The 14,682-nt window shown below is 44.8% G+C and overlaps 1 protein-coding gene across 5 annotated transcripts in view; it reads right to left on the bottom strand.

The window, feature by feature from the left end:
* The window catches only part of RAF1 (Raf-1 proto-oncogene, serine/threonine kinase), an 85,993-nt gene extending 72,872 nt beyond the window's left edge, over window positions 1-13,121 (bottom strand). For 3 of the 5 annotated variants that reach the window (XM_031935168.1, XM_023218395.3, XM_031935169.1), the window contains exon 1: window positions 12,738-13,103. The gene's annotated coding sequence lies outside the window, so the exon portion shown is untranslated. Of the gene's footprint in view, window positions 1-12,737 lie in introns of all 5 variants that reach the window. The other 2 variants (XM_023218394.1, XM_023218400.2) reach the window with 1 other exon arrangement.
* Between the last annotated feature and the right edge of the window lie 1,561 nt (window positions 13,122-14,682).

Raw genomic sequence — 14,682 nt, 5'->3', positions numbered from 1 at the left:
AATAATAATAATAATAATAATAATAATAATAATAATAATAATAATAAACCAAAACTATGGAAAAATACCAAAAGCTTAAAATAACCTATAGATGACAAATGTGAACATTTGTAGACATGTATCCAGTCTTTTTTTTTTTTTTTGAGACAGGATCTCACTCTGTTGCCCAAGCTGGAGTGCAGTGAGAAGGAAGATCACGGCTCACCACAGCCTCAACTTCCTGACCTCAAGTGATCCTCCCGCCTCAACCTCTCAAGTAGCTAGAACTACAGGTGCACCCACGCCCAGCTAAATTTTGTTTTTTTGTTTTTGTTTTCTTTCTGTAGAGATGAGGGCTTGCTATGGTGCCCAGGCTGGTCTCAAACTCCTGGGCTCAAGTGATCCTCCTGTCTCAGCCTCACAAAGTGCTGGGATTATAGGTATGCTCTACCTTGCCCTGACTCCGTATTTTCCATGCACAGATACATATTGTAAATATTTTTCTTAAAAAAAATGAGGTCTTACTTAACATATTTTAGTGCTGTTTTCATTCAATATGCAGTTGACTCTTCCCAACACGCATTGAACTGTGCAGGTCCACTTATATGTGGATTTTTTTTCCCAGCACTTTGGGAGGCTAAGGTGGGCGGATCATAAGGTCAGTAGTTTGAGAACAGCCTGGCCAACACAGTGAAGCCACATCTCTACTAAAAATACAAAAATTAGCTGGGCGTGGTGGCAGGTGCCTGTAATCCCAGCTACTCGGGAGGCTGAGGCAAGAGAATCACTTGAACCCAGGAGGCAGAGGCTGCAGTGAGCCAAGTTTGCACCACTGCACTCCAGCCTGGGCGACAGAGCTAGACTCGGTCTCAAAAAAAAAAAAAAAAAAAAAAAAAATCAAAACTTATGCATACACTTACAGACCATACAACACCATTTGCACAGACACACATTCGCAGTTGAGAGAAATGTAAACAAATGTTAAGATGCAGTATATTAAATAACTGCAGCCAGGTGCAGTGGCTCACATCTGTAATCCCAGCACTTGGGGAGGCAAAGGCGGGTGGATCACCGGAGGTCAGGAGGTCGAGATCAGCCCGTCCAACATGGTGAAACCCTGTCTCTACTAAAAATACAAAAAATTAGCCAGGTGTGTGCAGCTACTCGGGAGACTGAGGCAGGAGAATCATTTGAACCCAGGAGGTAGAGGTTGCAGCGAGTGCAGTGAGCCAAGATTAAGCCACTGCATTCCAGCCTGGGCAACAGAGTGAGACTCCATCTCAAAAATAAATAATTAAATAAATAAATAACTGCATAAAACTAACTGATGTTGGCTGGGTGAGATAGCTCATGCCTATAATCCTAGCATTTTGGGAAGCTGACGGAGGTCGATTGCTCAAGGCCAGGAGTTTGAGACCACCCTGGGCAACAGGGTAAAACCCCATCTCTACTAAAAATACAAAAATTAGCTGGGTTTAGTGGCACAAGCCTGTAATCCTAGTTACTTGGGAGGCTGAGGCAGGAGAATCGCTTGAACCTGGGAGGCGGAGGTTGCAGTGAGCTGAGATCTTGCCACTGCACTCCAGCCTGGGTGACAGAGTGAGACCTTGCCTCAAAACAAAACAAACCTGTTGTACACACTATATTACTATAGTAATTTCATAGCCACCTCTTCTTACTATTGCAGTGAACTCAAGTGTTACAAGTTGCAAGTATCCACTTAAAAGGCCTTGTGTCCCTGTGAGCAGTTGGTCTCTCCAGTAAATTTCCTATTGCAGTAAAAAGTGGTATTTCTTGGCTAGGCACATTGGCTCATTCCTGTAATCCCAGCACTTTGGGAGGCCGAGCTGGTAGATCACTTGAGGTCAGGAGTTCGAGACCAGCCTGGCCAACATGATGAAACCCTGTCTCTACTAAAAATATAAACATTAGCCAGTCGTGGTAGTGAGCACCTGCAATCCCAACTACTAGAGAGGCTGAGGCAGGAGAATCGCTTTAACCCAGGAGGCAGAGGAGAGCTGAGATCCACGCCATTGCACTCCAGCCAGGGCAACAGACCCAGACTATGTCTCAAAAAAAAAAAAAAGTGGTCTCTCATGGGTCTTCTGTATTTGTCATCACGTACAGTACAATACCATAAACTCTGAATAACACCATGGGTCCCATATGAAATGCCACTAGTGATGCTGGAAGCACTCCCAAGAAGCAAAGAAAAATCATGACATTATAATAAAAAGTTGAACTGCTTGACTTATACAGTAGATACAGGTCAGCAGCTGTGATTGCCGGCCATTTCAGACAGACTATTCATCTTTTCTTTTTATTTTTTTTTCGAGAGACAGCATCTTGCTCTGTTGCCAAGGCTAGAGCACCATGGCATAATCATAGCTTATTGCAGCCTCCAACTCCTGGACTCAAGCAAGCCTCTCTCCTCAGCCTACCAAGTAGCTAGAACTACAGATGCATACCACATGTCTGACTAGTATTTTCGGTATTATTATTGTTACTATCTTAGAGATGGGGGGGGTCTCACTATGTTGCCCAGGCTGGTTTCGAACTCCTGGGCTCAAGCAATCCTCCCTCTCTCTTTCGCCTCCCAAAGTGCTGGGATTACAGGCATGAGCCACAGAGGCTGGCCCTAAATACATTTTAGAATAAAAGAGTATGAGAGGCCGGGCACAGTGGCTCATGCTTATAATCCCAGCATTTTGGGAGGCCGAGGCGGGAGGATTGCTTGAGCTCAGCAGTTCGACATCAGCCTGGGCAACATGGCAAAACCCCATCTCTACAAAATTACAAAAATTAGCTGAGTGTGGTAGCACACACCTGTAGTCCCAGCTACTCAAGAGGTTCAGGAGGGAAGATGGCTTGTGCCTGGGAGGTCAAGACTACGGTGAGCAGAGATCACACTACTGCACTCCAACCTGGGCGACAGAGTGAGACTCTGTCACTCACAACACAAAGAAAGGGTATGAGTATAAAGTAACTACAACTATGTGTATCAATTTACAGAAAAACTTTATTCTTTTTTTCTGCTAATTTTTCTTCTTACACCTCACAAGGATGAAAGAAAACAGTGTTCTTTTTAAAAAGATGTCATTAATTGTGTAATTAATTTATCTCTTTGAAGAACATTATACACAGGTTTAAGAGGGAGGAAAAACCTCATGAGATCCAAATATAGTCAAATCCAAAGGTTCTGTTTGGCCCACTAGATCTAAGTAGCAATAAGAAGAAAAGGAGGGCCAGGCACAGTAGCTCATGCCTGTAATCCCAGTACTTTGGCAGGCTAAAATGGGAGGATCAATTGACGCCAGGAGTTCAAGACTAACCTGGTAAACATAGTGAGACTCCCCCCATCTCTAAAATAGTAAAAATAATAATTTTTTAAAATGCAAAAAGAAAAGCCTACAACCACTTTACAGTCATTAGGATTGTTATTTTATTTATTTATTTTTGAGACGAAGTCTCACTCTCGTGGAGTGCAATGGTGCGATCTCAGCTCACTGCAACCTCTGCCTCCCAGGTTCAAGCGATTCTCCTGCCTCAGTCTCTCAAGTAGCTGGGATTACAGGCATGTGCCACCACGCCCAGCGAATTTTTTTTGTATTTTTAGTAGAGACGGGGTTTTACTATGTTGGCCAGGCTGGTCTCGAACTCCTGACCTCAGGTAATCCGCCTGCCTCGGCCTCCAAAAGTGCTGGGATTACACGCATGGGCCACCGTGCCTGGCCCGGGATTGTTATTTTAAAAATTAAAAAAGAAAAACAAAAAAAATTAAAAAAGAAAAAATAACAAGTGTTGGAAAAGATGCGGCAAAACTGGAACCCTTGTGCTTTGCTGGTGGGAAATGTAAAATGGTGCAGTCACTGCGTAAAACAGTTTGCAGTTCCTCAAAAAGTAAACACAGAATTACCATATGATCCAGTAATTCTACTCTTATGCATATACCCTAAGGCACTGAAAGCTGGGGCTCCAACTGATATTTGTACACCAATGTTCACTACAGCATTATTCACAACAACCAAAAGGTGGAAATAATCCAAGTGTCCATCACTGATGAGATAAACAAAATGATATACTCATACAATGAAGTATTATTCAGCCACAAAGAGGAATAAAATACTAATACAAGCCACCACCACACGGATAAACCTAAAAAATGTGCTAAGTAAAATAAGTCAGACAAAAAAGGACAGACAGCGTATGACTCCCCTTATATGAAGTACCTGGAATAGGCAAATTCGTAGAAAGAAAGTAGAATAGGGGTTACGAGGAACTGGGCATAGTGAGGAATGAGGGGTTCTTACTTAATGAGTACTGTTTCTGTTTGAAGTAATGAAAAGGTTCTGGAAACAGGTAGTGGGGATGGTTTTAAGACATTGTGAATGTTGTTAAATGTCACTGGATTGTAGATACACACACACATACCACCTCCAAACCCCCACTCCTCCAACTTACATAAGACAGCCTAGGGGTCCATTTTGCATTGTCAGGCAATACTAGGTAATACTAGCCAGGGAAATCACAATCTCTCCTCTCAAAATCACACTACAATTCTACACCAGACTAAGATCAAAAACGGTAGAGTATTATTTATCCCCCCATTCTCTCTGGGTATAACTTTCTTCCATATCTAAAACCTATGAATACAAAAGGAAACAGCCAGCATGGTAACAGCTGCTTGAGCTAAAGAGTCAGTGAGCAGATAAAGCAGGCAAATATCATCAAGGTGCTAGCAGGCAGAACCTAGAGCACTCTACATATAATGCCCAATAGAGGGAGAAGCTTAAGTAAGGTAGCTCCTGCAACAGATAGGTCCTAAGTTACAAAGTTCTAAGTTTGAATTTAGTAAGTATAGCCTCTTTACTGTAAGCATTTTGTAGAGATGGCAGTAGTGAAAGTAAATCCGTAAGTGATTAACCTCTGATTAATGTTTGCTGTGTAAGACAAGGTTTGAAGAACTGGAGATATATAAACAAGAGTAAGACATGCCCCACTGGAAATATATAAGAATAGGACATGACCCACTTTTAAACAGAGACATAAGACATCTATACAAAAAATTCAACTTGGCCACTGCGGTGGCTCACACCTATAATCCCAACATTTTGGGAGGCCAAGACAGGTGGATCACCTGAGGTCAGGAGTCGAGACCAGCCTGGCCAACATGGTGAAACCCCATCTCTACCAAAAATACAAAGTTTAGCCGGGCGTGGTGGCAGGTGCCTGTAATCCCTGCTACTTGGGAGGCTGAGACAGGAGAATCACTTGAACCCAGGAGACAGAGGTTGCAGTGAGTCAAGATCACGTCACTGTACTCCAGCCTTCGTGACAAGAGTGAAATGTCCTCTCGGGGCGTTGGGGGGGGGCGGTGCAGAGGAATAGGCAAAAGTAAGGAAATGTCAGCCTCTCTCAATTAGATAAGGTCCTTGAAGGTAGGAACTTGCCTTATGCTGCACCAAGTGCACTGGCCTGCACCTAACAGAAGCTTAAAATACTGGCTTTTGATTTCCACTAAACATATTATACTATGAGAAAGCAATGTAAGTAAGACACGGAGGCAAGAATTGTATATACTTAGTCTGGTATCCAGGGAGAGCCTGGAAGATTTGAGCAAGAAAATAAGGCCAGCACATCTACCCTTAAATATTCTTGTGTCATCACAAAATAGGATACCATACATAAGAATTCATATTTCCCTCCGTGAAAGGAAGCTGGGTAACTAGAGAACAAAGGGGAACATAGAATTACTATACACAACATAACTTTCTATATCCTTTAAATTTTGTGGTATGCGACCTTATTACTTACTCAAAGAAAACAATATTTCTTTTTTTTTTTTGAGATGGAGTCTCACTCTGTCACCCAGGCTGGAGTGCAGTGGGACGATCTCAGCTCACTGCAAGCTCCGCCTCCCGGGTTCCCGCCATTCTCCTGCCTCAGCCTCCCGAGTAGCTGGGACTACAGGCGCCCGCCACCTCGCCCGGCTAGTTTTTTGTATTTTTTAGTAGAGACGGGGTTTCACCGTGTTAGCCAGGATGGTCTCGATCTCCCGATCTCGTGATCCGCCCGTCTCGGTCTCCCAAAGTGCTGGGATTACAGGCTTGAGCCACCGCGCCCGGCCAACAATATTTAATTCTTAAGAATTTCCAGGCAGGGGCCAGGCGCAGTGGCTCACACCTGTAATCCCAGCACTTTGGGAGGCCAAGGTAGGCGGATCACCTAAGGTCAGGAGTTCAAGACCAGTCTCGATGGTACCATCATGGAGAAACCCCGTCTCCACTAAAAATACAAAATTAGCTGGGCATGGGGGAGCATGCCTGTAATCTCAGCTACTCAGGAGGCTGAGGCGGGAGAATCGCTTGAACCCAAGAGGCAGAGGTTGCGGTGAGCTGAGATCGTGCACCATTGTACTCCACTGAGCAACAAGAGCGAAACTCCATCTCAAAAAAAAAAAAAAAAAAAAAGCGCAAAATTAAAGGGCTTTTTTTACATTCCCAGTTGTGGATCCATCTCCAAAACTGCAAAACCCTTTTATCACCAAAAAAAAAAAAAAAACCCTATCACAGTCACTGACCATTCCCTACATCCCTCAGCCCCTAATCTACTTTCTGTCACCAAGGATTTTCCTATTCTGGACATTTTACATAAATGGCATAATTCAATATGTGGTCTTTCCTGCATGGTTTTACTTAGCATGTTTTCAAGGTTCTTCCATGTTGTAGTATACATCAATACATCCTTTCGTTTTATTACTAAGTAACATTCCATCATATAGCAGCACCCCCATATCCACAGGGAATATGTTCCAAGACTACCAATGAATGCCTGAAAACAAAAACAGTATACTATACTGTATATACTATGTTTTTTCCTATACATACATTAGGCACAGTAAGAGATTAATTATAATAATAAAATGGAACAATTATAAGAACATACTATCATAAAAGCTATGTGAGGGCTGGGTATGGTGCCTCACGCCTGTAATCCCAGCACTTTGGAAGGCTGAGGCAGGCGGATCACCTGAGGTAGGGAGTTTGAGACCAGCATGACCAACATGGTGAAACCCTGTCTCTACTAAAAATCCAAAATTAGCCAGGCGTGGTGACACATGCCTGTAATCTCAGCTACTCAGGAGGCTGAGGCAGGAGAATCACTTGAACCCAGGAGGCCGAGGCTGTGGTGAGTCAAGATCGTGCCATTGCACTCCAGCCTGGGCAATGAGAATGAAACTCCATCTCAAAAACAAAAACAAACAAACAAAAAATTGCCACTGCCTGCTGCTTCCCATTTATTAACAAAAAAAGTAAACAACTTCTAAATCATAAAGATTTTAAAACTGTAAACTAGCTTTAGGATTGTTAATCCCCACCCAGTAAAATTCCTTAGAATCTGGTCTAAAAATAAAACCATGTGTCAAGTGTTCCTCAAAAAATACTATGTGCACTGATTGGAATGTGATGCCAGTTAACATACTTTGTAAGTAATTTGCCAAACTTTAGATAGTCTAAGGCCAAAACCACAAAACAAAGAAACAACACCCACTTGACACTTTCCTTGGTTAAGCTGAGATTCTAGGGGTCATTTTAGAAGAAAGGCAAACATCTGAAATTAACTAAAATCATTTAGAGCTACGCAAGTCATTCTGGGAGAAAAGAAGTTACAAAATGACTCACACATTGTAAAATTAAAGATGAAACCTTAATGTGTAATTAAGGAATTTTTACTTACAACTCTAAGGCAAGAAAAAAATACCCAGCCATTACTATCATAAGAATTACAAGGCAAGATGCCTGGGCGAGCCTGTAATGCCAGCACTTTGGGAAGTCGAGGAGGGTGGATCACTTGAGGTCAGGAGTTTGAGACCAGCCTGGCCAATATGGTGAAATCTCGTCTCTACTAAAAATACAAAAATTAGCCAGGCGTGGTGGCCAGCGCCTGTAATCTCAGCTACTCAGGAGGCTGAGGCATAAGAATCCCTTGAACGGGCCAGGTGCGGTGGCTCAAGCCTATAATCCCAGCACTTTGGGAGGCCGAGACGGGCGGATCACGAGGTCAGGAGATCGAGACCATCCTGGCTAACACGGTGAAACCCCGTCTCTACTAAAAAAATACAAAAAAACTAGCTGGGTGAGGTGGCGGGCGCCTATAGTCCCAGCTACTCGGGAGGCTGAGGCAGGAGAATGGCGGGAACCCGGGAGGCGGAGCTTGCAGTGAGCTGAGATCTGGCCACTGCACTCCAGCCTGGGCGACAGAGCAAGACTCCGTCTCAAAAAAAAAAAAAAAAAAAAAAAGAATCCCTTGAACCTGGGAGGCTGAGGTTGCAGTGAGCCAAGATTGCACCACATCACTCCAGCCTGGGTGATAGCACCAGATTTCGTTTAAAAAAAAAAAAAATTACAGGCAAGATAAGTTAGCCCTATACCAAAAGTATCGACTGAACTGCAACACAAATATCTAGTATTACATTTTGAACCCAGTCAGATGAGCAATTAGGAATTCTACCCTCCCATACATATACCAATAAAAGACCTAAACAACCTCATTCTAAATAAACCCAGTGTTCTCTGATTTTCCAATTAATTTACTCAAGGTAAGCAATTTTCCACCTCACCGTCATTTGTTTTGAAGAAATGACTCCCACGATCTGCGCAACTTAAAAACAAAAAACTAAGTCAAAGCTCAATTTCATGGTTTCATAAACCTCCTCACTGTCACATTAGTACATTACCTTTCAAAGGCAGTATTTAAAATTCTCTTCTGCAAGTCAACATTAAGGCATGCTGTTTGGCTAACAAGCTCCTCCCAAGATCAAGATTATTATGTATGGCCTATTATGTTCCTAACATGCAAACAAAAGTACTCCCTCATGTAACATTTTTTTAGGCAGCAGGCTACTAACAAAGATTTACCTGAAATTTAAATGTAGAATCATACATTTACTACTAATAGACTACCTGAAATAGTAGTTTAAAGTTATCAATTGTATTTTTCATTTCCTAAATATTCCAGTGCTCCTGGAAAAGTCAAATTTAACTTACAAGAAGTTGTTTAATCTTCAGAGCAAACAAATGGAATAAACTAAAAGCAACTAGTCTCAGAGCAACTGTTATATAATACTTGATGCTTAACGTTCTTCATCTTTTAGATACTTTTCATCAGAAATTACCAGCTTAATTTGCTTCTCACTGTTTTTTTCAGCTAAACCAAATCCCATAAAATATGCTCAAGCCTTCCATTGAAGGCACACTTTTTTTTTTTTTGAGACAGGGTCTCTGTCGCCAACACTGAAGTACAGTGACATGAACATTGCTCACTGCAACCTCAACCTCCCTGGGCTCAGGTGATCCTTTCACCTCAGCCTCCCAAGTTGCTGGGACTACAGGCATACTACACCACACCCTGCTAATTTTTTCTTTTTTTGTGTATGTATTTTTTGTAGGGACAGGTTTTCACCATGTTGCCCAGGCTGTTCTCAAACTCCTGAGCTCTAGCAATTCACCAGCCTCAGCCTCCCAAAGTGCTGGGCTTACAGGCATGAGCCACCACAACTGGCTGATGTTTTTACAACTACCGACAAGACTTTAACAAAGGAATTCCACTATAATTTATAACCACGAAACACCACATATCAGCCAGGCACGATGGCTCACGCCTGTAATCCCAGCACTTTGTGACGCCAAGGCAGGTGGATCAGGAGTTCAAGACCAGCCTGGCCAATATGGCGAAACTCCATCTCTACTAAAAATATAAAAATTGGCTAGGCGTGGTGGCAGGTGCCTGTAGTCCCAGCTACTTGGGAGGCTGAGGCAGGAGAATGCTTAAACCCGGGAGACAGAGGTTACAGTAAGCCAAGATCGTGCCACTGCACTAAAAAAAACCCACATATCTTTAAAAGATAAGCCTTTAGTACAGAAATAGTAACAGGTTTATTTTTCCAAATAACCCAGCATTCAACTGGGTCAAATGTTTATGCTGCGTTTTAAACAGCTTAGCCCTTCAGTGATAAGGGTAAAAACAAGTCAAAATAATCCTGAATGTTCTTCAGTGGTATATAATCATCACAACAAAAGCAAGGTTTAGGAACTGCAACTGAAGTCTGTTAATTACATAATAGTCACTTTAGCATAAACATTAATCACAGTATTATACCTATTTTAGGAGGATTATGTTTATCGGGATAAAGATTTTATAACAGGTTGTTATCCAAGAAGTCAATACCAAGAAATAGTTTAAAAAATACACTTATTAAACTAAAAATACATCCTACACATTTTTTGGATGCTTGTTTTCTAGAGTCGTCCAATTTCTGTAAGACTGGAGAGTACATTATTTATATTTAAAATTTAGGCCAGGCACAGTGGCTCACGCCTGTAATTCCAGTGAGGCCATGGGAGGCCGAGGTGGGCAGATCACTTGAAGTCATAAGTTCGAGACCAGCCTGGCCAACACAGCGAAACCCCATCTCTACTAAAAATACAAAAATCAGCCAGATGTGGTGATGTATGCCTGTAATCCCAGCTACTCGGGACGTTGAGGCAGGATAACTGCTTGAATCAAGGAGGCGGAGGTTGCAGTGAGCGGAGATTGCACCACTGCACTCCAGCCTGGGCAACAGAGTGAGACTCTGTCTCAAAAAAATAAAAAATAATGGGATAATAAAACAAATATTAGGAGAGTGTTTTACATTTATAAAGTTAACATTTTTGTGAGCAAGTATAACTTTAAGAGAATTTTTTGCAAGAATCCCCAGGAATATATGAGTTCAATTCATTCACCACTGTATAAGTGCAAAACATTTGATATAAAACACGTATCAAAAATGTTCTGCTGGCCAGGCACAGTGGATCACACCTGTAATTTCAGCACTTTGAGAGGCTGAAGCTGAAGGATCACTTGAGCCCAAGAGTTCTATTGAAGGCATACTTCTTAGACCAGTCTGGCCAACACAGTGCGACCCCCTCTCTATTATTAAAAACAAAAAAAAAGTTCTGCCTGGCCAGTGGCTCACCCCTGTAATTCCAGCAAGCACGTTGGGAGGGAGAGGTGGAGGCAGAAGCATCACCTGAGCCCAGGAGTTTGAGACCAGCCTAGGCAACAGGGCCAGACTCCATCTCTACTAAATTTTTTTTTTTTTAATTAGCCATGTGTGGTAGCACCTGTCTGTAGTCCCAGCTACTCAGGAGGCAAAGGCAGGAGAACTGCTTAAGCCCAGGAATTAGAGGCTGCACCTGAGCTATGATCATGCCACTGCACTCTAGCCTGGGTGACAGAGTGAGATCCTGTTCCTTTCTTTAAAAAAAAAAAAAAAGTTTTAATTGTTCTGAAAAAATTTAAAAAACTAAAAAGTCATTAAGTTTAACAAACTAAACCTTTTCAATCACTATCAGCTTCAACATCAACAAAGGGAGAAAACTATCAGCAAGAATAAAGATTCAGCAAATCATGTACAATAATCCAAATTCAATTAGTTCACCATCTACAACAAAACCCCCTCACAATTCTAGCAACTTTTACTTTTCTCTCATCTCTCACCATTTCCTTCCTGCACCCCAGGCAATTTGCTGCTCCCCAAACTCATCCCAACTCCCACATGTCTCTAAGCCTTTGTACCAGCTGTTCCGAGTTCCTCCTCACCTGGTGAGCACTTACTCACCGGTCTTTCAAAACTCGACGCTTAAGTCTCCTCGAGTGTAGAAGCTTCCTCAACTCCTCCCCAAACAAAACTAACTGTTCTAAATCCCCACAACACTTGGTAAACCAATTCTTATCACACTGCATTGTTTTCACGCCTTAGGAGCGCAGGGAGGGCAGAATCTCTCCACTCAGCCCACAGAGGACCAGGCAAGCAGAAACGCTCAATGAACGTGCCTTGAATTCATTTCCTACTTAGATTAAGTGACCCCCTAAAACCCGTTCACATCTCAAGGAGACACATAAGTTCCTATCCTTATTCCCACCACAGAATGAATACCAGGGGCACCCCCAGAGCCCTAGAAAGAGAACAATGAATGAACACGGCCGCCTCGCCTCTCACAACGTCCAAACTCCTCTCTCTTGGGTATCGACTCGCTCGCAGAGCCTCAGCAGCTGCAGAGCTGAAGCGTCCCGGCGGCTCTCGCTTCACACAAAAGGCAGCCCTGGCTCTTCATTCCAAAGCGTCCTGAGGCCAATCCTCTATAAGCACCCCAAGACTTTCATTAATAACCCACAGAGTCCTGATACCCAAGGCTAGTCCTGATATCCAAGAAGAGACCCCTGTGACTTTGTGGTAAGGCACTGGCCAGTTTCCTCCTCTCTTACCCGATTCCTCACGTCCTCCCTAAAAGGGTGTCACTTGACTGAAGTATCCTGAGAAAGGTTGCGCGCAAGCCCGGGTCCCACAATCGACGGCCCAAGAGAAAAGGAATTGGCCCATCCAAGTGACAACAGATATGGGGCAGCTCTGGGCGGATTTTCCCACCGCCAAATAATGAGGAATGCGCACTGGCACAGGGGTGGCGTTGGCACGTTTCCGCAAAACACAAGGAAATTTGAGTGGGATGTGGGAACTAGGCTCGCCGGCCATGACACCGGACTCCGGGGCCCCCGCCCAACGCTACCCGGGGTGACAGCGGCCTGGCCCAAGCCCTCCGCCCGGCAGCCGCGGGGCCGCTCCATCAGCGCCACCCAGGCCCGCTCGCCCTGGAAGCCGGTCCCTCAGTCCCGCCGCCCGGCTCCCCCGGCATCCACGATCCGGCCCTGCCACCTACCTGAGGGAGCCAGGCCGCTCCAACGTCCTGTCGTCCGGTGGCAGCTTCTCGTCCGCTCCTCCTCCCCGCGGCGGGTGAGGGAGCGGGAGGCGGTCACATTTGGCGCGTCCCCAGCCCAGGGGACGGAGCCCCGAGTAGCCCCCGCATCGTAGCACACGCGCTCCGCGCCTCAGGGCACGCGCCCCAAAGCCCGGCCAGCTGACCCTTTTCGGGGCCCAAGGAATGCAGCAGAAAACCCTTCCCACCTCACAATCGTTCTCCTCTTACTCCCGCCATCTAAGATGGCGGCCCAAGCGCCCGCGATTAAGACTCTCGGGCGGCCACGGCAAGCGAGCCCTCGACTCGGTGCTCGTCCTCCCGACCTGCGACGCCACCGGCTCTCCGCTTCTGCGCTAGCCCTCCTGGCGGTCGACTTCTAACTTGGCTCGGGCATCCATCGCTCTGGCCTGAACACAGGCCCCGCCCCCGGGGCGTGGGCTCGCGATCTGGCGGCCGCCATTTCGGAGCAGAAGAGGTTAGGCGATGCTGCCTTAATCTCAGGAGGGGCACTCGGTAATCGAGAAGAGCCGGCTTTCGGCCAGCCAGGAGTGGCCAGAGGCCTAGAAGGGGAGAGGAAGGCCTGCCTGCCAGCATTGCAAGGCCCAGCGATCACCAGACGTGCCCCAGGACACAGAGCACAGTGTCCAACTTTGACGCATCCTCTCCGGAGTCGGACACTTTAATGCCAAATCACGGCTCCGGCACTTGACAGCTATGTGGACAGTCCCTGAACCTTAAACGGTCTTTTCCTCGTGTGTAAATTGAGGGTTCATTTTTTTTCCCCATCACATTAGCAAATTGAAACCTGTTGTGTTTCAATTGAAACACATTGAAACCTGTTGTGTGCCCTCTCAGCGCTATCATAGAGTGGGACTTGGACATTTTAAAAGTATATATATATCCTTCCTCCAGGCAGTTTCACTTCAGACACGAATTCTAGAGAAATAAGTAAACACATATACAAAAAGGTATGTGTGAAGATGTTTAATGCTATATTTGCATTCTCGAGAAACACTGGGGGTGAAATGTAGATTAACAGGAAACTGGTTAAGAGAACGCTGCTACATCCAATCCGGGTTGTCATCCATCCAAGAATGAACTAGATATAATTACTGAATTTAAAACAACAACAACAACAAAAAGGGCCGGGCACGGTGGCTCACTGCTGTAATCCCAGCACTTTGGGAGGCGGAGGTGGGCAGCCTGAGGTCGGGAGTTCGAGACCAGCCTGACCAATATGGAGAAACCCCCGTCTCTACTAAAAACACAAAAATTAGCCGGGCGTGGTGGCATGCGCCTGTAATCCCAGCTACTCAGAAGGCTGAGTAAGGAGAATCGCTTGAACCCTGGAGGCAGCGGTTGCAGTGAGCCGAGATTACGCCATTACACTCCAGAGCAAGACTCCCTCTCGAAAAAATAAATAAATATAAAAAAATAAAAATACAAAAGTAGCAGGGCGTGGTGGTGCATGCCTGTAATCCCAGCTACTCGGGAGGCGGAGGCAGGAGAATTGCTTGTACCGGGGAGGCGGAGGTTGCGGCTTGCCGAAATCGTGTCATTGCACTCTAGCCTGGGCAACAAGAGCGAAACTGTCTCAAAAAAAAAAAAAAAAAAGACATGGCTGGGCGTGGTGGCTCACGCCTGTAATCCTAACACTTTGGGAGGCAGAGGCGGAGGCGGGCAGATCACGTGAGGTCATGAGTTTGAAACCAGCCTGGCCAACATGGTGAAACATGTCTCTACTAAAAAAAATAAACGAACAAACAAAAAATTGGCCAGGTGTGGTCAATGGAGCGCTACCGCACTCCAGCCTGGGTGACAGAGCCAGACTTGTCTCAAAAAAGAAAAAAAGAAAAAGCCATTAAGCTGGGCCATGCGCGTTGACTCACTCCTGTAATCCCAGCAC

Source organism: Piliocolobus tephrosceles, chromosome 2, assembly GCF_002776525.5.
Source record: "Piliocolobus tephrosceles isolate RC106 chromosome 2, ASM277652v3, whole genome shotgun sequence".
NCBI lineage: Eukaryota > Metazoa > Chordata > Mammalia > Primates > Cercopithecidae > Piliocolobus > Piliocolobus tephrosceles.
This window is presented reverse-complemented; position numbering and strand designations above follow the sequence as displayed.